The sequence below is a fragment of the Aquarana catesbeiana genome, linkage group LG13, assembly GCF_042186555.1.
Source record: "Aquarana catesbeiana isolate 2022-GZ linkage group LG13, ASM4218655v1, whole genome shotgun sequence".
NCBI classification, from domain to species: domain Eukaryota; kingdom Metazoa; phylum Chordata; class Amphibia; order Anura; family Ranidae; genus Aquarana; species Aquarana catesbeiana.
In genome coordinates this window covers 79,462,992-79,490,565 of record NC_133336.1, presented here as the reverse complement: position 1 = coordinate 79,490,565, position 27,574 = coordinate 79,462,992, and the positions used below count along the sequence as shown (strand labels likewise).

Here is a 27,574-nt window from a genome sequence, read left to right as displayed (position 1 = left end):
AAAGCTAATAAAGGGTCTGGAGGATCTTAGTTATGAGGAAAGGTTGCGAGCACTGAACTTATTCTCTCTGGAGAAGAGACGCTTGAGAGGGGATATGATTTCAATTTACAAATACTGTACTGGTGACCCCACAATAGGGATAAAACTTTTTCACAGAAGAGAGTTTAATAAGACTCGTGGCCACTCATTACAAATTAGAAGAAAAGAGGTTTAACCTTAAACTACGTAGAGGGTTCTTTACTGTAAGAGCGGCAAGGATGTGGAATTCCCTTCCACAGGCGGTGGTCTCAGCGGGGAGCATTGATAGCTTCAAGAAACTATTAGATAATCACCTGAATGACCGCAATATACAGGGATATGTAATGTAATACTGACACATAATCACACACATAGGTTGGACTTGATGGACTTGTGTCTTTTTTCAACCTCACCTACTATGTAACTATGTAATTACAAAATTGATTACATTAAATTATTTTCCTTAAAATTCTGCAAACAATACCCCATAATGACAATATGAAAGAAGTTGGTTTAAAATCTTTGCAAATGTATTAAAAATAAAATCCGAAAAAAAAAAAAAAAAAAAAAAAAATCACATGTACATGTACAAGTAGTCACAGCCTTTGCTCAATACTTTGTTGAAGCACCTTTGGCACCAATTACAGCCTCAAGTATTTTTAAGTATGATGCTACAAGCTTGGCCTATCTATTTTTGGGCAGTTTCTCCCATTCTTCTTTGCAGGACCTCTCAGGCTTCATCAGGTTGGATGGGGAGCGTCGGTGCACAGCCATTTCAGTTCTCCAGAGATGTTCAATCGGTTCAAGCCTGGGCCACTCAAGGACATTCACAGAGTTGTCCCGTAGCCACTCCTTTGTTATCTTGGCTGTGTCCTTAGGTTCGTTGTCCTGTTGGAAGATGAACCTTCGTCCCAGTCCGAGATCCAGAGCGCTCTGGAGCAGGTTTTCATCAAGGATGTCTCTGTACATTGCGGCATTCATCTTTCCCTCGAACCTGTCGCTGAAAAACAACCCCACAGCATGATGCTGCCACCACCATGCTTCGCTGTAGGGATGGTATTGGCCAGGTGATGAGCGGTGCCTGGGTTTCTTCCAGACACGATGCTTGTCATTCAGGTCAAAGAGTTCAATCTTTGTTTCATCAGACCAGACAATTTTGTTTCTCATGGTCCTTAAGGTGCCTTTTGGCAAACACCAGGTGGGCTGTCATGTGCCTTTTACTGAGGAGTGGCTTCCAGCAGAGATGGTTGTTCTTCTAGAAGGTTCTCCTCTCTCCAGAAACGCTGGAGCTCTGTCAAAGTGACCATCGGGTTCTTTGTCACTTCCCTGACTAGGGCCCTTCTGCCCCCCCCCCCCCCCCCCAATCACTCAGTTTGGCCAGGCAGCCCACTCTAGGAAGAGTCCTGGTGGTTCCAAAACTTCCATTTATGGATGATGGAGGCCACTGTGCTCATTGAGACTTTCAAATGCTGCAGAAATTTTTTTTGTACCCTTCCCCATACAATCCTGTCTCAGAGGTCTACAGAAAGACAATTCCTTGGACTTCATGGCTTGGTTTGTGCTCTGACATGCACTAACTGTGGGACCTTATATAAACAGATGTGTACCTTTTCAAATCATGCCCAATCAACTGAATTTACAACAGGTGGACTCCCATCAAGTTGTACAAACATCAGGCTGGGTTCACACTGGTCCGACAAACGCTCCGACATTGGGAGCTCATGTCGCATGACGTGTGAAATTTAATGTTTCCCTATGGAAGATGTCCTAACCGGACCGACACAAGTCGTTCTGACTTTAGAAATGCTCCCTGTACTACTTTGGTCCGACTTTGATCCTACTTCAGCCTATTGACTATCATTGAAGTCGGATCAAAGTCGGATTGCCGTCTCGCATGATCCGACTTCGGCACGCGACTTGTGCTCAGATGATCTTGAGGGGGAACTCTGTGCCAAATTTAATATAAAAAAACGGCATGGGTTCCCCCTCCAAGAGCATACCAGGTCCTTAGGTCTGGTATGGAACTTGAGGGGAATCCCCTATGCCGAAAAAACGGCGTGGGGGTCCCCCCAAATCCATACCAGACCCTTATCCGAGCACGCAGCCCGGCCGGTCAGGAAATGGGGGTGGGGAAGAGCGAGCGCCCCCCCCCTCCTGAACCGTACCAGGCCACATGCCCTCAACATGGGGGGCGCGCTGCGGGCCCCCTCCCACACCAAAGCACCTTGTCCCCATGTTGATGAGGACAAGGGCCTCTTCCCGACAACCCTGGCCGTTGGTTGTCGGGGTCTGCGGGCAGGGGCTTATCGGAATCCGGGAGCACCGTTTAATAAGGGGGCCCCCAGATCCCGGCCCCCCACCCTATGTGAATGAGTATGGGGTACATGGTACCCCTACCCATTCACCTAGGGAAAAAGTGTCAAAAAAAAAAAAAAAAAAAAAAAAAAACACTGCACAGATTTTTAAAGTAATTTATTATACAGCTCCGGGGGTCTTCTCCCGGCTTCGGGGGTCTTCTTCCGACTTTGGGGGTCTCTCCGGTTCTTCTCCACGCTCTCCGGGTCTTCTGCCGGGCTCCTCCGCTATCTTCTGCTCTTTTGCCGCTCTTTTGCTATAGCGTAGGAGCCCGGTCTTCTGCCCTCTTCGGTGACCCCGGCATAAGGGGGCGTGGTCATCGGGTGATGACCACGCCCCCTAAAACGTCACAGTCCCAGCATGCCCAGGGACTGTGACGGCATAAGGGGGCGGGGTCACCGCCTGTATAAGTCAGAGCAGAGCGCATTCCAGCAGGAGAGAGCGTCGTGTCAACATCAGAAGAAGAGAAGAGAGCAGAAGGCAGAAGACCGGGCTCCTCCGCTATAGCAAAAGAGCGGCAAAAGAGCAGAAGATAGCGGAGGTGCCCGGCAGAAGATCCGGAGAGCGCGGAGATGAACCGGAGAGACTCCCGAAGAGAAGAAGGCAGCAGACCGGGCTCCTCCGCTATAGCAAAAGAGCGGCAAAAGAGCAGAAGATAGCGGAGGAGCCCGGCAGAAGACCCGGAGAGCGCGGAGAAGACCCGGAGAGACCCCCGAAGTCGGAAGAAGACCCCGGAGCTGTCTAATAAATTACTTTAAAAATCTGTGTAGTTTTTTTTTTTTTTTTTTATTGACACTTTTTCCCAAGGTGAATGGGTAGGAGTACCATGTACCCCATACTCATTCACATAGGGTGGAGGGCCAGGATCTGGGGGCCCCCTTATTAAAGGGGGCTCCCGGATTCCGATAAGCCCCCCGCCCGCAGACCCCGAAAACTGCCAGGGTTGTCGGGAAGAGGCCCTTGTCCTCATCAACGTGGGGACAAGGTGCTTTGGGGTGGGGGGGCCCACAGCACGCCCCCTCCCCCAAGGCACCAACCCCCCCCCATGTTGAGGGCATGTGGCCCGGTACGGTTCAGGAGGGGGGGGGGCGCTCGCTCGTCCCCACCCCCATTCCTGACCGGCCGGGCTGCGTGCTCAGATAAGGGTCTGGTATGGATTTGGGGGGACCCCCACGCCGTTTTTTTTGGTGTAGGGGGTTCCCATCAAGGTCCATACCAGACCTAAGGGCCTGGTATGCTCTTGGAGGGGGAACCCATGACGGTTTTTTATTTAAAATTTGGCGCGGAGTTCCCCCTGAGGCTGGGTTCACACTGGTCCGACAAACGCTCCGACATTGGGAGCTCATGTCGCATGACGTGTGAAATTTAATGTTTCCCTATGGGAGCCGTCCTAACTGGTCCGACACAAGTCGTTCCGACTTTAGAAATGCTCCCTGTACTACTTGGGTCCGACTTTGATCCTACTTCAGCCTATTGACTATCATTGAAGTCGGATCAAAGTCGGATTGCCGTCTTGCATGATCCGACTTCGGCACGCAACTTGTGCTCAGATGTTCTTGAGGGGGAACTCCGCGCCAAATTTTAAAATAAAAAACCGGCATGGGTTCCCCCTCCAAGAGCATACCAGGCCCTTGGGTCTGGTATGGACCTTGAGGGGAACCCCCTACGCCGATAAAAACGGCGTAGGGTCCCCCCCAATCCATACCAGACCCTTATCCGAGCACGCAGCCTGGCCGGACAGGAATGGGGGTGGGGACGAGCGAGCGCCCCCCCCCCTCCTGAACCGTACCAGGCCGCATGCCCTCAACATGGGGGGTTGGTGCCTTGGGGGAGGGGGCGCGCTGCGGCCCCCCACCCCAAAGCACCTTGTCCCCATGTTGATGAGGACAAGGGCCTCTTCCCGACAACCCTGGCCGTTGGTTGTCGGGGTCTGCGGGCGGAGGGCTTATCGGAATCCAGGAGCCCCCTTTAATAAAGGGGGCCCCCAGATCCCGGCCCCCCACCCTATGTGAATGAGTATGGGGTACATGGTACCCCTACCCATTCACCTAGGGAAGTGTCAATAAAAAAAAACCACAGTACACAGGTTTCAAAATTAATTTATTGGGCAGCTCTGGTATCTTCTTCCGACTTCTCCCGGTGTTCCGCCTCTTCTCCCGGGCCCCGCCGCTATCTTCTTCCAGCTCTATTGCCAGCGAGGGGCCCGGTCTTGCTGCCGCTGTCTTGTCGCCGCTGTCTCGCCGCTTCTTCTCTTCATCTCTTCTTCCGATGTTGACACGGCGCTCTCCCCGGCTGGAATGCTCTCTGTGCGCTCTGCTCTGACTTATATAGGCGGTGACCCCGCCCCCTTATGCCGTCACAGTCCCTGGGCATGCTGGGACTGTGACGTTTTAGGGGGCGTGGTCATCACCCGATGACCACGCCCCCTTATGCCGTCACAGTCCCAGCATGCCCAGAGACTGACGGCATAAGGAGGCGGGGTCACCGCCTATATAAGTCAGAGCAGAGCGCACAGAGAGCATTCCAGCCGGGGAGAGCGTCGTGTCAACATCGGAAGAAGAGATGAAGAGAAGAAGCGGCGAGACAGCGGCGACAAGACAGCGGCAGCAGACCGGGCCCCTCGCTGGCAATAGAGCTGGAAGAAGATAGCGGCGGGGCCCGGGAGAAGAGGCGGAACACCGGGAGAAGTCGGAAGAAGATACCGGAGCTGCCCAATAAATTAATTTTGAAACCTGTGTACTGTGGTTTTTTTTATTGACACTTCCCTAGGTGAATGGGTGGGGGTACCATGTACCCCATACTCATTCACATAGGGTGGGGGGCCGGGATCTGGGGGCCCCCTTATTAAAGGGGGCTCCTGGATTCCGATAAGCCCTCCGCCCGCAGACCCCGACAACCAACGGCCAGGGTTGTCGGGAAGAGGCCCTTGTCCTCATCAACATGGGGACAAGGTGCTTTGGGGTGGGGGGCCGCAGCGCGCCCCCTCTCCCAAGGCACCAACCCCCCATGTTGAGGGCATGCGGCCTGGTACGGTTCAGGAGGGGGGGGGGGGGGCGCTCGCTCGTCCCCACCCCCATTCCTGTCCGGCCGGGCTGCGTGCTCGGATAAGGGTCTGGTATGGATTGGGGGGGACCCCCACGCCGTTTTTATCGGCGTAGGGGGTTCCCCTCAAGGTCCACACCAGACCCAAGGGCCTGGTATGCTCTTGGAGGGGGAACCCATGCCGGTTTTTTATTTAAAATTTGGCGCGGAGTTCCCCCTAAAGATTCATACCAAACACAGTGCCGGGCATTGGCGGGGATCCAAGTCGGATCCCCGTTCATTGAAAATCGGACACATGCCGGCTTCATGTCGCAGGGCAAAGTCGGATCCAAAGTAGGACGGCTGTCGTGTCGCACCAGTGTGAACCCAGCCTCAAGATTCACACCAAGACATCCGACATTGTGTTATTTCCTGCCCCCTGCTGTAGCCCCTCCCATTGTGTGTTAGTTTTAATTTGGTCAAAGGACAAGTATACTAACACACAATGGGAGGGACTACAGCAGGGGGCAGGAAATAACACAATGTCGGATGTCTTGGTGTGAATCTTGAGGCTGGGTTCACACTGGTGCGACACGACAGCCGTCCTACTTTGGATCCGACTTTGCCCTGCGACATGAAGCCGGCATGTGTCCGACTTTCAATGAACGGGGATCCGACTTGGATCCCCGCCAATGCCCGGCACTGTGTTTGGTATGAATCTTTAGGGGGAACTCCGCGCCAAATTTTAAATAAAAAACCGGAATGGGTTCCCCCTCCAAGAGCATACCAGGCCCTTGGGTCTGGTATGGACCTTAAGGGGAACCCCCTACGCCGATAAAAACGGCGTGGGGGTCCCCCCCAATCCATACCAGACCCTTATCCGAGCACGCAGCCCGGCCGGACAGGAATGGGGGTGGGGACGAGCGAGCGCCCCCCCCCCCTCCTGAACCGTACCAGGCCGCATGCCCTCAACATGGGGGGTTGGTGCCTTGGGGGAGGGGGCGCGCTGCGGCCCCCCACCCCAAAGCACCTTGTCCCCATGTTGATGAGGACAAGGGCCTCTTCCCGACAACCCTGGCCGTTGGTTGTCGGGGTCTGCGGGCGGAGGGCTTATCGGAATCTAGGAGCCCCCTTTAATAAGGGGGCCCCCAGATCCCGGCCCCCCACCCTATGTGAATGAGTATGGGGTACATGGTACCCCAACCCATTCACCTAGGGAAGTGTCAATAAAAAAAACCACAGTACACAGGTTTCAAAATTAATTTATTGGGCAGCTCCGGTATCTTCTTCCGACTTCTCCCGGTGTTCCGCCTCTTCTCCCGGGCCCCGCCGCTATCTTCTTCCAGCTCTATTGCCAGCGAGGGGCCCGGTCTGCTGCCGCTGTCTTGTCGCCGCTGTCTCGCCGCTTCTTCTCTTCATCTCTTCTTCCGATGTTGACACGACGCTCTCCCCGGCTGGAATGCTCTCTGTGCGCTCTGCTCTGACTTATATAGGCGGTGACCCCGCCCCCTTATGCCGTCACAGTCTCTGGGCATGCTGGGACTGTGACGGCATAAGGGGGCGTGGTCATCGGGTGATGACCACGCCCCCTAAAATGTCACAGTCCCAGCATGCCCAGGGACTGTGACGGCATAAGGGGCGGGGTCACCGCCTATATAATTCAGAGCGGAGCGCCCAGAGTGCATTCCAGCCCCAGAGAGCGTCGTGTCAACATCAGGAGAAGAGGGCAGAAGGCAGAAGATTGAAGACCGGGCTCCTCCGCTATAGCAAAAGAGCGGCAAAAGAGCAGAAGATAGCGGAGGAGCCCGGCAGAAGACCCGGAGAGCGCGGAGAAGAACCGGAGAGACCCCCGAAGTTGGAAGAAGACCCCCGAAGCTGTCTAATAAATTACTTTAAAAATCTGTGTAGTGTTTTTTTTTAATTGACACTTTTTCCCTAGGTGAATGGGTAGGGGTACGATGTACCCCATACTCATTCACATAGGGTGGGGGGCCGGGATCTGGGGGCCCCCTTATTAAAGGGGGCTCCCGGATTCCGATAAGCCCCCGCCCGCAGACCCCGACAACCAACGGCCAGGGTTGTCGGGAAGAGGCCCTTGTCCTCATCAACATGGGGACAAGGTGCTTTGGGGTGGGGGGGCCGCAGCGCGCCCCCTCCCCCAAGGCACCACCCCCCATGTTGAGGGCATGCGGCCTGGTACAGTTCAGGAGGGGGGGGGCGCTCGCTCGTCCCCACCCCCATTCCTGTCCGGCCGGGCTGCGTGCTCGGATAAGGGTCTGGTATGGATTGGGGGCGACCCCCCACGCCGTTTTTTCGGCGTAGGGGGTTCCCCTCAAGGTCCATACCAGACCCAAGGGCCTGGTATGCCCTTGGAGGGGGAACCCATGCCGGTTTTTTATTTAAAATTTGGCGCGGAGTTCCCCCTCAAGAACATCTGAGCACAAGTCGCGTGCCGAAGTCGGATCATGCAAGACGGCAATCCGACTTTGATCCGACTTCAATGATAGTCAATAGGCTGAAGTAGGATCAAAGTCGGACCAAAGTAGTACAGGGAGCATTTCTAAAGTCGGAACGACTTGTGTCGGACCAGTTAGGACGGCTCCCATAGGGAAACATTACATTTCACACGTCATGCGACATGAGCTCCCAATGTCGGAGCGTTTGTCGGACCAGTGTGAACCCAGCCTCAAGGATGATCTGTGGAAACACGATGCACCTGAGCTCAATTTTGAGTGGCATGGCAAAGGCTGTAAATACTTATTTATATCCCATTATGTATGCAATTTTTTTCGTTTTTTTTATATTTAATACGTTTGCAAACATTTCAAAACAAACTTCTTTCACGTTGCCATTATGGGATATGGTTTGTAGAATTTTGGGAGGAAAAAAAATCAATTTAATCCATTTTGGAATAAGGCTGTAACATAACAAAACGTGGAAAAAGTGAAGTGCTGTGAATACTTTCTGAATGCACTGCATCTTAAAAGGTCCGGTCATGCAACACGGCAATATTTTATATAATGGTATTCTGTAGAAATTTGCACACAATTCCATCAAGGCACCCCATTTTCTGCCCCACTATTCCAAAAGGTATCCAATACTCTTCTGGAACAGGCTGCAACTCATGTGAAGACCTAGTTTCACTCAACTTCATTTATTAGATGCCATTACAATCCATCAATTAGAAAGTGTGTAGCACTGGTAATAAATATGAAAACTATTATTGAGAAGCTGCAAATTATCCCTTATAAAAATTGCTAATGTTTTTAAAACACAGAAAAGCTAAACAAAAATATTTTCAAGCTACTAAAAAGCTAAACCAGAAAAAAAAAAAGTTTAGCAGTATTTTAGTTTGTCATCGCAAAATGGGTAGACAAACTAATGTGAGAAAAGATCGTACTTAAAGTGGAGGTCTGCCGAAAATAAAAAAATTAATAAAAGCCAGCAGCTACAAATACTGCAGCTGCTGACTTTTAATATATGGACACTTAACTGTCCAGGGAGCCCGCGATGTCGGCAGCTGAAGCCGATCTGTCTGTCGGCTCTCGGCTGCTGCTGCCGACATCCTCGGTAGGGTAATCAGGAAATAAAGCCATGCGGCTTCACTTCCTGGTTCCCTACTGCGCAAGTCGCACTGCCCATCCTCACTGGTCCCTGCTGTCTTCTGTCTCCCAGAAGACAGCGGGGGAGGACAGAGTAGGCGCCGGAAGTGGCGCAGGTCACCACGAACGCCGCAGTGATCTATGATAGGATATGGGAGCAAATACCTGTATTAGACAGGTATCTGCTCCCTCCTCCCCCCTGAAAGGTGCCAAATGTGACACCGGGGGTGGGGGGGGATTCTAAAAAGTGGAAGTTCCGTTCTTGGGTGCAACTCCACTTTAAGTGATACTGTCTGCAAGAAAAACATAGGCAGGAGGCACTTCCAGTCCTCTGCTGCTAGTCACATTTATATATTAAAAAAAAAAAAAAAACACGCCTTCTGAATACAGAGTAGTAATAAATAACATCAATAAACTGTTTTAGATTGTCACACAAATATTTGAAATCAAATCTTTATTACTGTTTGACAATAACATGGTACGGGTAGATTTCTGCCAGTCAATGGCTGTGTCACCCCCTCCAGCCTGTGTCTCAGAACAAGAGGGAGGCGAAACCTCCGTCAATCTACAGTACTTGTAAATATCCCATGCCCACTGTGGTCATTAAACAGACTTCACCTGCATGGTATGCGTTTTATTCTCCTCTTTTACACACCACTTATAGAACATGTTAGTTAAATACACAATATAATAGATAGGTAACATAGGCTGGACTCTATGGACCAGTGTCTTTTTCCAACCAAATCTACTACTTGCCTACAGTACTGTGCAAAAGCTTTAGGCAGATGAATTAATTCTGTAAAGTAAGAATGCTTTTCAAAAATATAATTTATTTTTTATAAACTGTATAAAAATGTAAGTAAACAGAAGAACTCTAAATCAAATCAATATTTGGCGTGATTACCCTTTGGTTTCAAACCAGCATCAATTCTTACACTTGCATATTTTATACACTTGCACAAGGCAGGGATTTTGTAGGATTAGAGTCAGTTGTACGATTAACCAATTATACCAAGCAGGTAGCTAATGATCATCAATTTCAAATGCAGGTTGAAACAGTCATTAAAGTGGTGTTCTGGCCGAAATTATACTTTTTAAATAAAAATACCCCTATAATACACAAGCTTAATGTATTCTAGTAAAGTTAGTCTGTAAACTAAGGTCTGTTTTGTTAGTTTATAGCAATAGTTTGTTATTTTATAAACGTACAGCAGGCCGTGGCCATCTTAAGTGTGGGCATCTGAAGCCAGACTGTATTTCTTCCTGGATCTCATCCTTGCAGATCTCGCACATGCTCAGTGCAGCACAAGCAGTGTAATAGGTTTCAGGTCAGCTTTCCATGACAGTGTCAGAGGAAGTTGCCGCACCTTCCCAGAAGGCATTGCAAACAGGAAATGATGCGATCGGCCACGGCCAGGGAGGAGTAAGTGAAAAATGAATACAGCAGATATACAGTAGGTGCTGAGAAAATTTTGTTTTTTAAATATCCAATTCGTTTACAGTGCACAGTTTAGTAAGGGATGCTGAAGAGTTGTAAAAGTGGGTGGAACTCCACTTTAACTGAAAAAGAAACCGCTGTGTAGGAGGCTTAAAACTGGGTGAGGAACAGTCAAACTCTGCTACTAAGGCGAGGTTGTGGAAGAAAACAGTTTAATGTCACAGGTCATAAACCATGGCAAAAAACTGAACAAAGCAACAAGACACAAGGTAGTTATATTGCATTTGCAAGGTCCCCCAAGGCAAAGATTTCAAAGCAAACTGGGGTTTCAAGATGTGTGGTTTAAGCTCTTTTGAAGAAGCACAAAAAAACGAGCAACGTTGAAGACCAGAGACAGAGTGGTCTGCCAAGGAAAATGCATAGAAGAAAAACACATCATGCTTACTTCCCTTTGACATTGAAGATGTCCAGCAGTGCCATTAGCACAGAACTGGCAGAAACCAGAAGGACCCAGGTACATCCATCTAATGTCCGGAGAGATCTGGCCAGAAGTGGTCTTAAATGGAAGAATTTCAGCCAAAAGGCCATACCCCCAACATGGAAATAAGGCTAAGCGACTCAACTATGCATGAAACATATAGATACTGGGGTGCAGAAAAAAATGGCAGCAGATGGTCTGGACTGAAGTCAAAACTAGAAATATTTGGCTGTAGCAGGAGGCAATTTGTTTGGTGAAGGGCTGGAGAGCGGTACAATAATTAGTGTCTGCAGGCAACAGTGAAGCATGGTGGAGGTTCCTTGCAAGTTTGAAGCTGCATTTCTGCACATGGATTTGGAGATTTGGTCAGGATCAATGGTACCCTCAATGCTGAGAAATACAGGCAGATACTCATCTATCATGCCATACCATCAGGGAGGTGGATGATTGGCCCAAATAGAATCTGCAGCAGGACAACAACCCCAAACATACAGCCAAAACATGAAGCACCACCTTCAGCATAACAAACAAGGAGAAATGATGGTTTGGCCCCCACAGAGCCCTAATCTCAACATCATGGAGTCAGTTTGGGATTACATGTCGAGACAGAAGGATTTGAGGCAGCCTACATTTACAGAAGATCTGTGGTTAGATGTTTGGAACCTACCTACCGAGTTCCTTCAAAAACTGTGTACAAGTGCACCTAGAAGAATTGTTGCCGTTTTGAAAGTGAAGGGTGGTCGCACCAAATATTGATTTTCTCTTCTATTATCATTGTAATACAGGATTTACATAGCACCGACAGTTTACGCAGCTCTTTACAACTTGAGGGTAGACAGTACAAATACAATAGGAATCAGAGGGCCCTGCTCCTTGGAGCTTACAATCTAGGGAGGGTCAAGAGATAAGAGGTAATAACTGTAGGGGATGTGCTGATGGAGAAAATAAAAAGAATACAATGTACAGTTGTTAGGTGGGGGCCAGATAGTCTTCTTTGAAGAGGTGAGTTTTCAGGGATCGTCTGAAAGTAGACAAAGTTGGAGATGGTCAGACAGATTGGGTAGAGCATTCCAGGAGGATGGGAGTGGCTCAGAAGTCGTCCTGGAGGCGAGCATGGTATGAGGGGACAGAGGAGCTAGAGAGCAGGTCTTGGAAGGAGTGAAGAGGACAATTTGGTTGGTATTTTGAGACCAGGTTAGAAATTTAGCTGGGGGCCAGGTTGTGGATGGCTTTGTAGGTTACTATTAGTATCCTGAATTTAATTTGTTAGTTGAGTGGCAGCCAATGGAGGGATTGGCAGAGAGGGGTAGCAGACGCTGAGTGGTTTGTAAGGTAGATGAGCCTGGCAGCAGTGTTCATGAAGGACTGAAGGGGGGGGGGGATAGCATATTTAGGAGGTAACCCAATAAGGAGGGAGTCTTCATTTACTTTCCATTTTGTTAATTGATGAAATAAACTATTAAACGCTTCTATTGCAGAAAGCATTCCTAATTTATGGTATATTTCAAACCTGCCTAAAACTTTTTCACAGTAGTGTATATGCATGTGTGCCGGTGTTCTGTCGAATAGTGCCTCCAGTCGAAAAATGCCTCCTATGAGTCTGCGCATGTGCGGTACGGAACGTCACTCCAGCTGATATGTTGATTAGCTGGCAGAACCTGAACATGTCGCCGATCATCTGTGCATGCGCTATTATCTGAGCTATGCAAACATCAGAGGGAGACCGCAATTGTCAGATTATGCCCCGCTGCTGTGGGGCGTGTTTTGTGCGTTCAACGACGGGTTTTGCATGTGTTGCAATACAATCTTAGGCAAAACCCACCGTTCAACACACTGAAGCTGCCCTACAACACACACCTCACAGCAATGGGGCATAATCTGACAATTCCGTTGTCCCTCCGCTGTTTGCATAGCTTCGGATAATGCCATGGATGATCTGCGCATGTTCAGGTCCTGCCAGCTGATCAATATATCAGCTGGAGTGACGCTCCATATCACGCATGCGCAGACCCATCAGATGCATTTTTCGACGGGAGGCACTATTCGACAAAACACCGGCATGAAAGAAGAGGACGGACGATGCTCGCTATAAGCTTTTGGCAGTCTATGTTGCTGGCATGTCTCTAAAGTAAACACACAGCTCACAAATCATCCTTTGCTAAGATAGCATTTGGCAGAGTTACACCCAAGGAATTCTCAACAGCAACTGAGGCACAGGAATACTATAAATGAAATGATAGCTAAAAAACCCTACCATTAATTGCTGGACACAATTTCTTATAGCCAATTTTTCTAGAGTCCTATACAGAACCTCATGTTCCACAGGTAACAGTGTAATGCCTCAAATGTCAATCAAGGAAAACTCAGCGCTATGGAAAGAAAAAAAAAAAAAAAAAAAAAAGTTAGTTAATTGCACCTGTTGGCAAAACCTCAACAAAAGCAAGGTCTAGGTGGGTCAAACATACTGTAGGGACTAAAAAGAATGGTTTAGGATCAGTTTTATTTTAAGCCAATACGTTTTAAAACTAATATTTTATAATTCTGCAATGAAAAAAATTCTTTTCTTTAGGGCTCACCCATAACATCTATTCTTGCAGAGCATTCCAGATTTTCCAAAATGAGGCAGAAAAAAAAAAAGAACATCCATACGGGCATGGCTGGCCTTCGACATATATTATAGCAAGCAGCAGAAAGTCACTCTATGCCCCTAACTGCTCATGTGAAATGTAGCCTCAAACAGTTCAAAACAGAAACAGCCATTTGCTTTTAGCCTCATAGATGGTGTCCCTCTCTGTGAATTCCAGGGTTGCTCTGGTAACACAGGAGAATAGCGGCAGGGATACAAGGCCTGAGAACATGGGGACACCCCACTGGAACAGCAACACACTGGTGGCAATCAGAAATGGTAATTCTCAGTAGCTGGGTCTTCCGGAGAAACTATGTTATTAACCACTAGCCGACCAGCCACCGCAGTCATACTGCGGCAGGTTGGCTCAGCAAATCACTGTAGCTGTAAGTCACTTCTTTAAAGATGACAGCAGGCGCGCACGCACCCGATGCGCCTGTCCGGCGGGCACTGTGACCGCCGATTGCTTGCGAGAGCGAGAACCGGGATCTGTGTGTGTAAACACACAAATCCCGGTTCTCTCAGGGGAGAGGAGAGAGATCATGCGTTCATACTAAGTATGAACACCAAGCTATCTCCCCTCCTAGTCAGCCCCATCCCCCCTACCAGTTAGAACACACCTAGGGAACACAGTTAACCCCTTAATCGCCCCCCTAGTGTTAACCCCTTCCCTGCCAATGACATTTATACAGTAAACAATGGCTATTTATAGCACTGATCACTGTATAAATGTCAATGGTCCCAAAATAGTGTCAAAAGTGTCCTATCTGACTGGCGCAATAATTGCAGTACTGATAAAAAAATAATTATTATTATAATAATAATAATAATAATAATAATAATAACAAATCTATCCCCCATTTTGTAGGACACTAACTTTTGCGCAAACCAATCAACATACACGCCTATTGCAATTTTTTTACCAAAAATATGTAGAAGAATATATATTGGCCTAAACTGGAGGAAGAAAAATAGTTTTTTTTTTTTTTTAAAAATGGGATATTTATAATAGCAAAAACTACTAAATATTGTTTTTTTTTTTTCAAAATTGTCAATCCTTTTTTGTTTATAGCGTAAAATAAAAACCAGAGGTGATCAAACACCACCAACAGAAAGCTCTATTTGTGGGGAAAAGGAAGTCAATTTTGTTTGGGTACAGCGTCGCACAACCGAGCAATTGTCAGTTAAAGCGACGCAGTGCCGAATCACAAAAAAATGGCCTGGTCAGGAAGGGGACAGATCCCTCCAGGGCTAAAGTGGTTAAAGGGGTTGTAAACCCCCATTCATGAAATATGACTTAAGCACCACACATATTTACATTTTTTTTTAATTGTCCTTGTTTTCTGCTGCTCCATTCCTCGTCATCAGCAGAGTCACTTCTGACAAGTTCTCCGACACGAGAGAACAACAGCTGAAAATTTCTGTTGGGGAGGGAGCTTAGAGGTAGATAATAAGCAGAGATCTTGTCTATTCACACTACAGCTCTGCATGTTCCTCTGCCTATGTGGAGAGGGGGTGTGTCCCTTTCTTCCAATCAGCTCTCACACATTGTAAGCCCATACTCCACACCCACTGCTGAAAGAGGAAGCAAGATTTCTAAACACGATCTGCACTTTCCAAAGAGTGTAGAAAGGGAAAGACAGCAGATATACAAATAAAACTTATGTAGGGAGATTTGTTTCATCTCTGTATCATCTGAGCCTATTTTTCTTCACTGGGTATAGAAGAGGGTATGAACTGTTGAAGGAAGAAAGCAAAAGAAATTTCATTTCTCTGGGCATCTCCAGGAACCCAAGGATATGTGGGAGATGGAGTTAAAAGGGTCTGTGCCTACATCAGAGCATGGCGAGTCAATGGACATTCCGCAAAGCTATCATAAATACAAGAGGGAGAAGAACATTTTGATAGCCAGGGTGGGATAAAGTATGTTTGACAGTCAGTCAATGCCAGTTCAAAGGAGCACGAATGCATCCATGGATAAGGAATCATTCTCACGAGGCGGATCCGCTGAGCCGGCAGGTGACAGGTCCCCCTCTGCTCACTGAGCGGGGAGGGGCCTGTCGAGCGCCTGTGCTTCGCATGGAGAGATCGGACGAAAACGGACAGCATGTCCGTTTTGATCAGATCTCACCCAATCCGCCAGGGACGGATGCAAACGTAGGGGCATCCCTCTGCATTTAGCGGATCAGACCGGGTCGGATGTCAGCGGACATGTCATCGCTGACATCCGTCGCTCCATAGACTAGCATGGAGTGCCTGTTCAGGTCCGCCGTCAAAACTGACAGGCGGACCTGAACGGTCCGACAGTGTGAAGGGGGCGCAAGAGAAATTCAGAAACATTTGTTGCCAGAACTGCATCATGGCTTCTTGTCTCCAGTTATTAAACCAGCCACGGCGAGAACTATACTTATCTGTAAAGTTACCAAAAAGGAAAAACATTACAGCTTATATTACCAGAATGTAGTAAGCTTTTACCTGCTCAAATATGCCTCTGTCAGTTTCTTCGCTGTCAATACAGATCAATGATTTCAGAAACCCTGTTTACACATTTTATGCAAGTCATTTATGGGCTTCCCATAGTCTGGTTCATGAGACCAGCTAATCCCTTCCTCTGCTTGGGCCCTCACAGCACTGGCTCTGTACTATGGTGTCCAGGGGATCGAGACTGCGCAAGCAGCTAAGTCTTCATTTCACAGCATACCGAAATTACTTAAAACAGAAATATCCCTCAGGGACTAATTATACGCAGAGGCACATAACGAACAAAGGGAATCCGAGCCATGATTACCACAATAATTACCAGAAAGAATGCAATATAAACAAAACGCGATGGGGAAAAAAAAACCCATACGAAAAAGAAATGGTCAGGAATATTTATATGTATGAAATAATAGAAGAAAAAAAAAACAAAAAAAAACACCACACACAACCAAAACACACGCACAGTTGTGCCCATAAGTTTACATACCCTGGCAGAATTTAGTGATTTCTTTTCATTTTTCAGAGAATATGAATAACACAAACATTTTTTTCACTCACGGTTAGCGTTTGGCTGAAGCCATTTATTATCAATCAACTGTGTTTACTCTTTTTAAATCACAATGGCAACACAAACCACCCAAATGACCCTGATCAAAAGTTTACATACCCTGGTAATTTTGGCCTGATAACATGCACACAAGTTAACACAAAGGGGTTTGAATGGCTATTAAAAAGGTAACCATCCTCACCTGCGATCTGTTTGCTTGGTATAATAATAAAATATAATATATAAAAATGTGTTTCTGGACTCCTGACAGACCCTTGCATCTTTCATCCAGTGCTGCACTGACGTTTCTGGATTCTGAGTCATGAGGAAAGAAAAAGAATTGTCAAAAGATCTGCAGGAAAAGGTAGTTGAACTGTACAAAACAGGAAAGAGATACCCAAGGAATTGAGAATGACAATCAGCAGTGTTCAAACTCTAATCAAGAAATGGAAAATGAGAGGTTCTGTTGAAAACAAACCACGGTCAGGCAGACCAACTAAAATTTCAGCCACAACTGCCAGGAAAATTGTTCGGGATGCAAAGAAAAAAACCCACAAATAACTTCAGATGAAATACAGGACTCTCTGAAAACAAGTGGTATGGCCGTTTCCAGATGCACAATAAGGAGGCACTTAAAGAAAGATGGGCTGCATGGTTGTCGCCAGAAGACATTACTACACAAATGCCACAAAGTATCCCGCTTACAATACGCCAAAAAGTACAGAGACAAGCCTCAAACCTTCTGGCACAAAGTCATTTGGAGTGACGAGACCAAAATTGAGCTTTTTGGCCACAACCATAAACGCTACATTTGGAGAGGAGTCAACAAGGCCTATGGTGAAAGGAACTGGAGGCTTTACCATATCAGAAGATAAAAAGACTCATCCACAAAAGACTTCAAGCCATCACTGATGTTACAAGGTATTAAAGCGGAGTTCCACCCAAAAGTGGAACTTCCGCTCATCTGATTCCTCCCCCCCTCCTGTGCCTCAATTGGCACCTTTCAGGGGAGAGGGGGGTGTAGATACCTGTATTAGGTATCTGCACCCACTTCTGGGAATAGACTCCCGCGCCCCCCCCCCCCCCCCGCTGTCTCCTGGGAAACACACAGGTCCCAGGAGATAGCGGGGACCGCTTAGGACACACAGCGCGACTTGCGCAGTAGGGAATCGGGAAGTGAAGCAGCAATGCTTCACTTCCTTATTCCCTCACCGAGAATGGCGGCGGCAGCAGCCGAGAGCCGAGCTGTTGCTCGGCTTCGGCTGCCGACATCGCTGGACTCCTGGACAGGTAAGTGTCCGTTTATTAAAAGTCAGCAGCTGCAGCATTTGTAGCTGCTGGCTTTTAATAATTTTTTTCAGGTGGACTCCCTCTTTAAGAACTGGGGTATGTAAGCTTTTGATCAGGGTCATTTGGGTAGTTTCTGTTGTCATTACGATTTAAAAATAGTAACCATGTTGATTGATAATAAATGGTTTCAGCCAAATACTAAACCATGAGTGAAAGAAAAGTTTGTGTTATTCATATTCTCTGAAAAATGGCCAAGAAATCAAATTATGTGTAAACTTACGATCACAACATTAAAAAAAAAAAAATTAATAAATATATATATACATACACACACACACACACACACAATTTATTTATTTCCTAGTTCCTGATAAAACCTGCATGGTTATCTCAGGAGTCATTATTTCATTCTCATCTAGAGCAATTTCCATTGTTTTGCTCCTTTAACCTTTCAGATTGTAAGGCTGCGGATTTCTGTTGCACCATTACTTTCCCTAGCCTTTCCTCCATTCCTCAGATTACTAAGGTTGAATGGCTGTCAGTTCTTGAGCCCATTCCCTCACTTAATCAAGTAGCATGATCACTTTGCTGTCTGTCAAACCAAAGTACATTTGCGTGTGGATTAAAATAGACAATCATCCATCTAAAAGCACTGAGCCCAGTACTTGATGGTATATTGACGATTACATAGCTCATCAAAAGCAAGACCAGCTACAATTTCTATGTCCAACTATATGCGCACGCATGCACATATCACAATACACTAACAAGAGTTTTGTGGGTTAGGCAAGGCATTGATTAACAAGTTTCCTTTCTTCCACTGATAGAAAATTGCTTAATCCCCCCCCCCCCCCATCAACACAGTCAATGCCTCCCACGGCGCTCTTGTGTTTTGCTGGAAAAAGGGGGGAGGGGGCCGCCAGCAGTGATCGCATGCCAACAATCTGATGGGCTAGAATGACAGCCTGCCCATAGATGGATAGAATCTCAGGCCAGTCCCTGCTGAACCAGCCGAGATTCGACCCATGTATGCACATCTTTTGTGGAAAGGAGGAAGGGAAGAAAACCTCATCCAGTTGCTGTCGTTTCCCCTGACAAGCGGATAAGCTGGCAATGGATGTCTGCTTCATGCCTCCCCAGGCTTCTCTTCATAGACCCAAGCACAAAACAGTGACCTGTTCCAAGAGTTTGGGATGCACTGGCTGGAACATATGTTTGAGAGACACAAACATGCCTGCATATCTCTACAGTCAGCTTTACATAAAAGTAAAACAGTGACAATTGAATTCAGAAAACCAGGAAGTGTCTAAATAACAAAGATCTGATAGGTTTTCAGTGTCTAAACTAAAAAAAAATGTGCATACAATGCCAGGTTATTTACATATAATACAACTTAGTAAACATTTATAGAGAACACTGCAAAGGCAGATCTGTTTTATGCCTCAGGAAGAACACAGTGCTGGTTAAAGTCAACACCCTGATATCTCCAGCTGAATCCAAACTAAACAATGTCCATCCAGAGAGCTTCTATTTGTACTTGCTACAAAGTGTAGCACAGTATGTTTATCCATGCAGAATGAAACCAGCGCACAAAAAACAACCAACTCAAAATAAAAAAAAATAAATAAAAAAGATTAAAAAAAAAAAAAAAAAAAAAAAAAAATTCCCCCCCAGTTAACTAAACCCTTGTACATAGCAACACAACATTATCATACCAGTGTAAGCATCCGTTTTATCAAAGCTGCAAATGTATGTGTCCGCTAAAATATATATTAGACATTTCTTGGTGAAGACACTAAAGTAGAACCTCATGCAAAAAAAAAAGAAGAAGAAGTTTTCCCATGCAGTGGGGCTATGCCCGCATTGTGCGTGTCAACTGCTCATTTTGTCAACTTAGTTTTATCAGAAAACAGTGCTCCACCACGGTCCAGCGATGGACTGTTCTTGGTCCATGAATTCTGCTCTGAGTTTGATGTCAGGTACAGTCCACAATTCAAGACCGCTGGAGCGCTGGGTGCAAAAACGGTCTTGTGCTGGGAGGATTAGGGAAGTATATCTCCTCTTCCCTAGACAAAAACAAGTGGTTAACCTGTGCACTACACGAGCACAGCCCCACTGGATGGGAAAAAGTTTTTTGCCAGGTGTTGGGTGAACTATTCATAAAAATATTACAAAGAAGGTAAAGTTGATAACCAAGAAAAAAAAATAAATACAAAAAAGAAAGATCGGTAGCAAAACCTAGGAATGCAGCATGGCAGAAACCTTCTGTCATGTGCACCACATTACTCCTGAAAGGAGCATTTGACATTACAAGCATTTTTCTGGCATCACACAAAGCAAATTGTTCTATGCTTTTCCTTTGAAGAAAATGAAGAAATAAGAAGTCAGGCTGTATACATATTCCAGTTTAACCTATTGGGAAAGGGAGGGAGCGGTTCCAGCTTACTATGTTGGGAAACCATAGCCAATTAACAAGAATATGCAACATCCGTCCTGCCCCTTTAACCTTAAATCAGTCAAGAGCCAAATAGAGAACAATGCATAGAATACTTTTTTCTTTTTAAGAAATCACAAAAAGGGAGGCGGTCAATCATTAAAGTGATTTTGTGACGAGAGCTACTATGCCACTCAGGAGTTCCAAATGTCATGGCGGTGTTTATTAGTATGTGAAGCTATAAGAGGAGCATGGAAAATAAAAAACAAAAAAACACTGTCAGTTTTTAACATAAATTCAAGAATGGCCACAGTCTCTCATGATCATCTGAAGGCCTAATCTTTAGGGATGGCACCAGTCACTACTACTGTTCCTAAGCATTATACAGTCCAATTCCTGCCAACCCTTGGTGGTCCAGACTTTACCTGTGCAATCTGCTGATCAGTTACTTGCCTGCTCTCAAATAGAACAGAACCAGGGATGTGTTCTTTCATGGAGTGCTTGAGGCAGGGTATCGTGATGTTTACAGGAGCTTGCCACCAAAACTATTTTGCTACAGAGTAAAAGGACAGCAGACAGACCTAGGGATGACTCTACTGGGTCTCAAAAATGGTATTACTTGAAAACGAAAAATTTGACTGAAACATTTTTAAATGCATGGTCACTAGAAATGGGGGAACAAGGGGCACTGCTGCCTCCAAATACTAGTCCCACTAGATTTAATGGAGAATATTCACGACGCAGCAAATTATTTAAAAAAAAAAAAAAAAAAATCTCGAAATGCAGCGCACATTCTCTTCTTTAATAGGATAATAATGAAGCTGCTTTGATGGTGATACTCATGGGAGTTAATGCAAACAAAATTTTCAAAGGCTTTTTTTTCCTAGCGATATAAAGATTATTATTATGCTTGTTATTTTTTTTGGCTACCACAACATCCCGTAGTTTTTAGATCAAAAATACAACTATGTTGTGTCCATTGTTAATTTCACATTGTATTTTTTAAAATGTAACTGCCTACTCCCAAACTGTCATTTGAAGTAAAACACATCACAGCCAAGTATTATTCTCCACATTTTTTTTTTTCTGCATTAAAAAAAGAACACAAAATTAGATATGCTATCTGCCAATAGAACTTAACCAAAAAGTGCATTCTATGCATCCACAAATATAGAAAATATACCAAATCAAATCATTATTCAACCAAAAAATAAAATAAAAGCCTCATGCATGTGTCCTGCTTGTAATATAGGGGGTCAACAATGCCAAGTAGTTGGTGAAAGTAGGGGGTCTGTCATCCGGAGATAATTCCGAAAATCTGGATAATTCACCTGGAGCTCCCGCAGCAAAGGCATATCACATAATTGGTCACGATTTATAAAGCAACCAATTTTTGGTCCAAGAAATCCTCCTCCCCCTATTCCTGGTCTGGACTTGGGTCAATAACTCCAAGGCCAATAATAAATAACACGTTATCTCCTTCGATTCCGCAACATGGCTGGTTGACGAACGGCTGTTCAGAAACAAACTAAAAAGCTTGAATCAACACTTAAACTTCTACTAAACACAAAATTAGCAGAAGGAGCCCAAAGGATGGCAATAAAGAGCTGAAAAAATCATGTAGTACGCCACTACGTTCGTGTTTGTTGGCCGACAATTGTGTGCAAGACAAGTTTGGGGTTTTGTCTGCAGAAAATCAGATTGTGTGTACAAGGCTTTAGTCTATGTTCAAACCATCAGCTGGGTTTTCGGATGCCCCCCCTACTGGGCCATATAAGCCGAGATGGAACAACGCCCTTTAGCCCCCACACTTCCCTGTGTTAGTTGTTTACCCCTTTTTCTCTTCTTTCCCAACACTTTTGGTTACTTGCTCTCTGTCTTACCTACTTGCTTAGGCACTCACCCATATCATCCAAGCACTCAGTCCCACTATGTGGGTGTAAGCGTTTAATGCCGATTCAATGGACAGTTTCAGACGTGGCTGATCACAGATTGGAGCAAGGGGCCAATCCCGACCCATTACAACGTGATCAGCTGTCAGCCAATGACAGCTGATCACGTGATAAAAACAAAAGAAAGATCGATAATTGTTTTTTCTGCTCACGCTAATAGCATGAGCAGAAAAAAAAAAAAAAGCTGATCGCCGGTTTGTGTCAGAGGGACAACGGTCCCGAAGAGGGTGAGACATCACCCAAGTATCTGTGCCCACCAGTGTCATCTGCCAGTGCATAGCAATGCCGCCTACCAGTGGCACCCTATCAGTGCACATCAATGAAGGAGAAAAAAAAATTACCTGTTTGCAAAATGTTATAACAAAACTATAAAACTGGGTTTGTTTTTTCAAAATGTAAAAAACCCAGCAGTGATTAAATACCACCAAAAGAAAGCTCTATTTGTGGGGAAAATTCATTTGGGTACAGTGCTGCATGACCATGACCGTGCAATTGTCAAAGAGTGACAGCGCTGAAAGCTGAAAATTGGCCTAGGCAGGAAGAGGGTTTACGTTTCCAGTAACCAAGTGGTTAAAATGCAACTTCCTCATACTTCTATCATTGACTGATTTTGCCAATTTACACTAGAATCTGAATATTAAGGTTCCCCATTGTAAGCTAACCAACATTATTGTAAAGAATCTCCATGTTGTGCTTTGTTAGGTCCTTTGTCTTTTCTCCTTTCTAATTGTTAGGTTTTATAGGCATGAAATACAATTAGGCCTCATGCACACTGGATGTTAAAAGAACGGTATAAAAACCATCAGTAGCTTTGCAGTGAGTTTTTCAAAATTTTTTGCAATAGTGTTTTTCCACGTTAGCGTTTAGCTATTTTTTTTTCCTCCAATGGATCAAAATGTTAAAACGCTGGTGAGCCGTGTTTTTGAACGTTTATCAGCGTTTGACGTTAGAGCGTTTTTACAGCCAAAAAACTGCCCAGCCAAAAACAGTTGATAACAGCCTATGTGTGTATGGACATAGGATAACATGATGGGGAGTTTATTGACTGTCGAAAAACAAAAACAGCAGCTGTAAAAATGTCCAGTGTGCATGAGGCCTTACTGTATTGTGAACACTTTCACCTGGCTTGGGTTTGGTGCTCTTTTCTGTATTTCTATGGTTTCAGCTATTGATGGGTGCTCAACGAGGAAAGCCTTGCTGCGTGGGGGTGATTGCGTTTGAAGTTTTCCTTCTCCTGACTACATGTGCAAGCCTAAAGTTCCTAGCGCCTCCGAGTATGTTGTTCTATAGTGGTGAACAAGGCATGGCAAGTCATAAATAAAAGGTATTTTGGGAAGGGATCACTCCATGGGTAGAGAGGTTGTCCTCTTGACCCATGGAATTAACACCCTTAAATTTTCTATTTCATTGGACACCAATGTCGATTAGATCATATAAGAAAAGTATTACTCCACATCTATTGAATGCAGCCAAATTGTTAATACCCAGGCTATGGAAACAGACTAGATGTCCACTCTGTTGGACTGGAAGAGTGAGGTCAATTTAATAATGGAGGCTGAAAGATGGGTACATACAATTATCGTGTAGAGTAATAATATATAAAGCCGCATTGGTCTCTGGACTTGGATGCGGTTGCCCTGAGGGGGGGGGGGGGGATCCCCCTCTTTCTTCCATTTTTCTAGATGATGTCGAGGTACAGTGTGCTATGCCAGGCTCTAATAGAGGGGCTGGCATAGAATTGCATGAAAGGGTTGACAACCACTTTATTGCATTTGCTGCAATAAGGTAATTAAAACTCTGGAAGACTTCCTAAAAAAGGAGTTGCCAGGTACCGAATTTTTATTTTTTTTAAACCAAGACAAAAAACTCCTACCCCCATTATAGATGACCACGAACTCCCACTCACCACCATACCTTACCTCTTATGTGTCACTCTGGGAACAATACTTTAAATACTCAATTCCTCTTGAGAACCGGAGTAAGGCATGGTTCAGAATAGTGAAATGCTCCTTCAATATCACTATATTTAAATCTGCTTACAAGGTTGTTCTTCAATGGAGCTGGGTACCGGTAGGGATAGTGGAAACCCTATCACGCCACGATGATCAATGCTTTAGGAGGCTGTGGTCTGAAAGGCAATGTCTTCCATATCTGGTCATTTTGTCTAAAATTGAGCTCTCTTTCTGATCCAAAACTTTTGGCCTTATCCACACTCCGTTTTACATTTCTACCCCCAAAAGACTTTGCAATGGCCACTTTTGTACCATCCAGTTCTATGCCTTACAGTTAGACCCCTTTCACTTGGGGCAGACTCTGCCAGGAGTCCACTTGCTCAGTGGGGGATCTGTTCGCTAATCCCCACTGAGCAAGTGGATAACTGGTCCGTATCTTCTATGCTTATGCAGAGCGGACACAGCCCATTCTCCTCTAGGAGCAGTCGGATATAAGTGGACCGCCTGTTAACACCCAAGTGCCATTTGATCGAAGAAGGGTAACAGATCCCCATCCGTCAGCTGTTAGCGAAATAAAAAAGGATGTAAGCGGGTATAAACAGACACGTCTGTTTACACCCGCAACTCCATAGAGGAGAATGGAGGGTCCGATCAGGTCAGCCTGAAAAATCAACAGCCAGACACAACCAAACCACTAGTGTGAAAGGGGTATGAAATAAAAGCTTTCCAATTTTCTTTTTGAAAACATTGCTTATTAAATGAGAAACGTTCCAGCATTCTCAACTTCCATTTGAGATTTCTTAAAGTCTGGGAACCTTAGCTAAATAACTACTCCCCAAACCCTAGACCCATTTAATCTTCACCACATCTCTCTGCACTCTTTGACTGTTTTCCAGTATATTGTTGGATAGTAACGCTGACTCACAAGCACCAATTAAAACATAGAAAACAGTCTTGCCTTGTGTTCCCAGAAATGTGTGCACAGAGGGCAAAAAAAAAAAAACCCAAACACACTATGAGAGCTTCCTGGAAGGCACAGGCGACGTAGTCTTCCCAGGAGACAGTTGTGAGCCCTGGCTACATCACCAAGTGGAGGTCAAGACAGAAAAACCTTACATTTTCAGAACTGATGGTATTTTACAATACAAAGTCCATGTCTTCAATGTGTATGTTCAGAACTGCATGCAGATGTGCTGTTGCTTTGGTGGGCAAAGGTATTCTTTAAAGTGAAATTATGATAACATACAGGTGCATCTCAAAATTAGAATATCATCAAAAAGTTACTTCAGTGATTCAATTCAAAAAGTGAAGCTCATTTTATATAGATGCATTACACAGAGTGATACATTTCAAGCATTTCTTGCTTTTAATTTTGATGAATCTGGTTTACAGCTAGTGAAAACCCAAAATTCAGTATCTCAGAAAATTAGAATATTACAGAAAAAAAAAAATTAAAAAAAAAAATAAAATGATTTTTAATACAGAAATGCTGGCTTACTGAAAAGTATGTCCATGTACAGTATAGTATGCACTCAATACTTGGTTGGGGCTCCTTTTGCATGAATTACTGCATCAATGGCATGGAGGCGACCAGCCTGTGGCACTGCTGAGGTGTTACAGAAGCCCAGGTTGCTTTGATAGCGGCCTTCAGCTCATCTGCATTGTTGGGTCTGGTGTCTAATCTTCCTCTTAACAATACCCCACAGATTCTCTATGGGGTTTAGGTCAGGCAAGTTTGCTGGCCAATCAAGCACAGTGATAGCATGATCATTAACCACTTGCCGACTGCTGGGCGTCCATGGATGTCCTGGGCTTTATGGTGGTATATCTGAATCTGAATCAGCTGCTAGACTGTTCTTACGGCGGCGAGAGGGGACGCCCCCCCCCCCCCCTCCCCGCCACCACCGTCCTCCGGTGCTTCTACCGACTCATCACTGCAATCGGTGAGTTGGAGACAGGATCTGCCGGCCCCGGATGTCCACCATAGAGATATCCGGCGGACCAGATGGTCGGTGGTTTCTCCGCGATCGTCGGTGGCTGGGCGCGATGTTATGACGTCACGCCCGGCCTCTGCATTCAAAAAACGTTGCCGCCTCGGCTGGGAAGTGGTGATCTTTTTTTTTCCTTTCTTTTTTTTTTTTTTAATAGGCTTCCCAGCTTACAGGTGAGATGTGGGGTCTTATTGACCCCATATTTTACTGTAAGGAAGTCCTGTCATGCCATATTCCTATTACAAGGGCTGTTTACGTTCCTTGTAATAGGAATAAAAGTGATCAAAAAACTTTTTTTTCTTTAAGTGTCAAATTAGAAAATTTTAAGTAAAATTAATAAAAAAAATGTTTTAAAGTGCCCCTGTCTCTGTGTGCTCGCACAAGCGAACGCATACATAAGTCCCGCCCACATATGAAAAAACGGTGTTGAAATCACACATGTGAGGTGTTGCCGCGAACATTAGAGCAAGAGCAATAATTCTAGCCCTAGACCTCCTCTGTAACTCAAACATGTAACCAGTAAAAAATTTTAAAGTGTCCCCTATAGGGATTTTTAACCACTTGCCGACCACCGCACGCCAATGTACGTCCTAAGTTAGGCGGCGGATATCGTTGTTATCGCAGCAGCTAGCTGCCATAAGCCCGGTATCCCCGTTTTCGTGCGGTGGTCGGCTTTCAGATAAAAAAGTGGTCTCTGCGGCGGATTCGCCGCAAGATCACTTTTATCGGTAGCGGGAGAGGGGGCCCCCCGCCACAATCCGGTGCCCTCCGCCACTTACCGGAGCCGTCGGTAGCGGCTGAGGCGATCGCGTCTGTCCCCTTGTTGTGCCTGGAGACAAGTGAGGGGAAGATGGCGCCCACTCGTCTCCATGACACTGCAGGGCGGAAGCGACGTCAAAACGTGACTTCTGCCCATACGTCTTAAAAGGAATTTTTTTTCAATGTCATTTTTTTTTTAAAAATGACTTTTTTTTAATGTTTACATTCCTTGTAATAGGAATAAAAGTGACACAATTTTTTTTTTTTTTAAACAGTGTAAAAATAAATAAAATCATGTAAAATAGATAAGAAAAAAAAAATAATAATTTAAAACCCCCCCCATCCCGACGAGCTCGCGCGCAGAAGCGAACGCATACATGAGTAGCGCCCGCATATGAAAACTGTGGTCAAACCACACATGTGAGGTATCGCCGCAATCATTAGAGCGAGAGCAATAATTCTAGCCCTAGACCTCCTCCAAAACATGCAACCTGTAGAATTTTTTAAACGTCGCCTATGGAGATTTGAGGGTAAAAGTTTGACACCATTCCACGAGCGGGCGCAATTTTGAAGCGTGACATGTTGGGTGTCAATTTACTCAGCGTAACATTATCTTTCACAATATAAAAA

The 27,574-nt window shown here is 45.6% G+C and overlaps 1 protein-coding gene across 6 annotated transcripts in view; it reads right to left on the bottom strand.

The window, feature by feature from the left end:
• The window catches only part of NUMB (NUMB endocytic adaptor protein), a 175,212-nt gene that overhangs the window by 118,029 nt on the left and 29,609 nt on the right, over window positions 1-27,574 (bottom strand). The window contains exon 2 of one of the 6 annotated variants that reach the window (XM_073608895.1): window positions 13,167-13,281. The exons of the other annotated variants lie outside the window; for them this stretch is intronic. The gene's annotated coding sequence lies outside the window, so the exon portion shown is untranslated. The remainder of the gene's footprint in view (window positions 1-13,166; window positions 13,282-27,574) is intronic. 6 annotated transcript variants of the gene reach the window in all.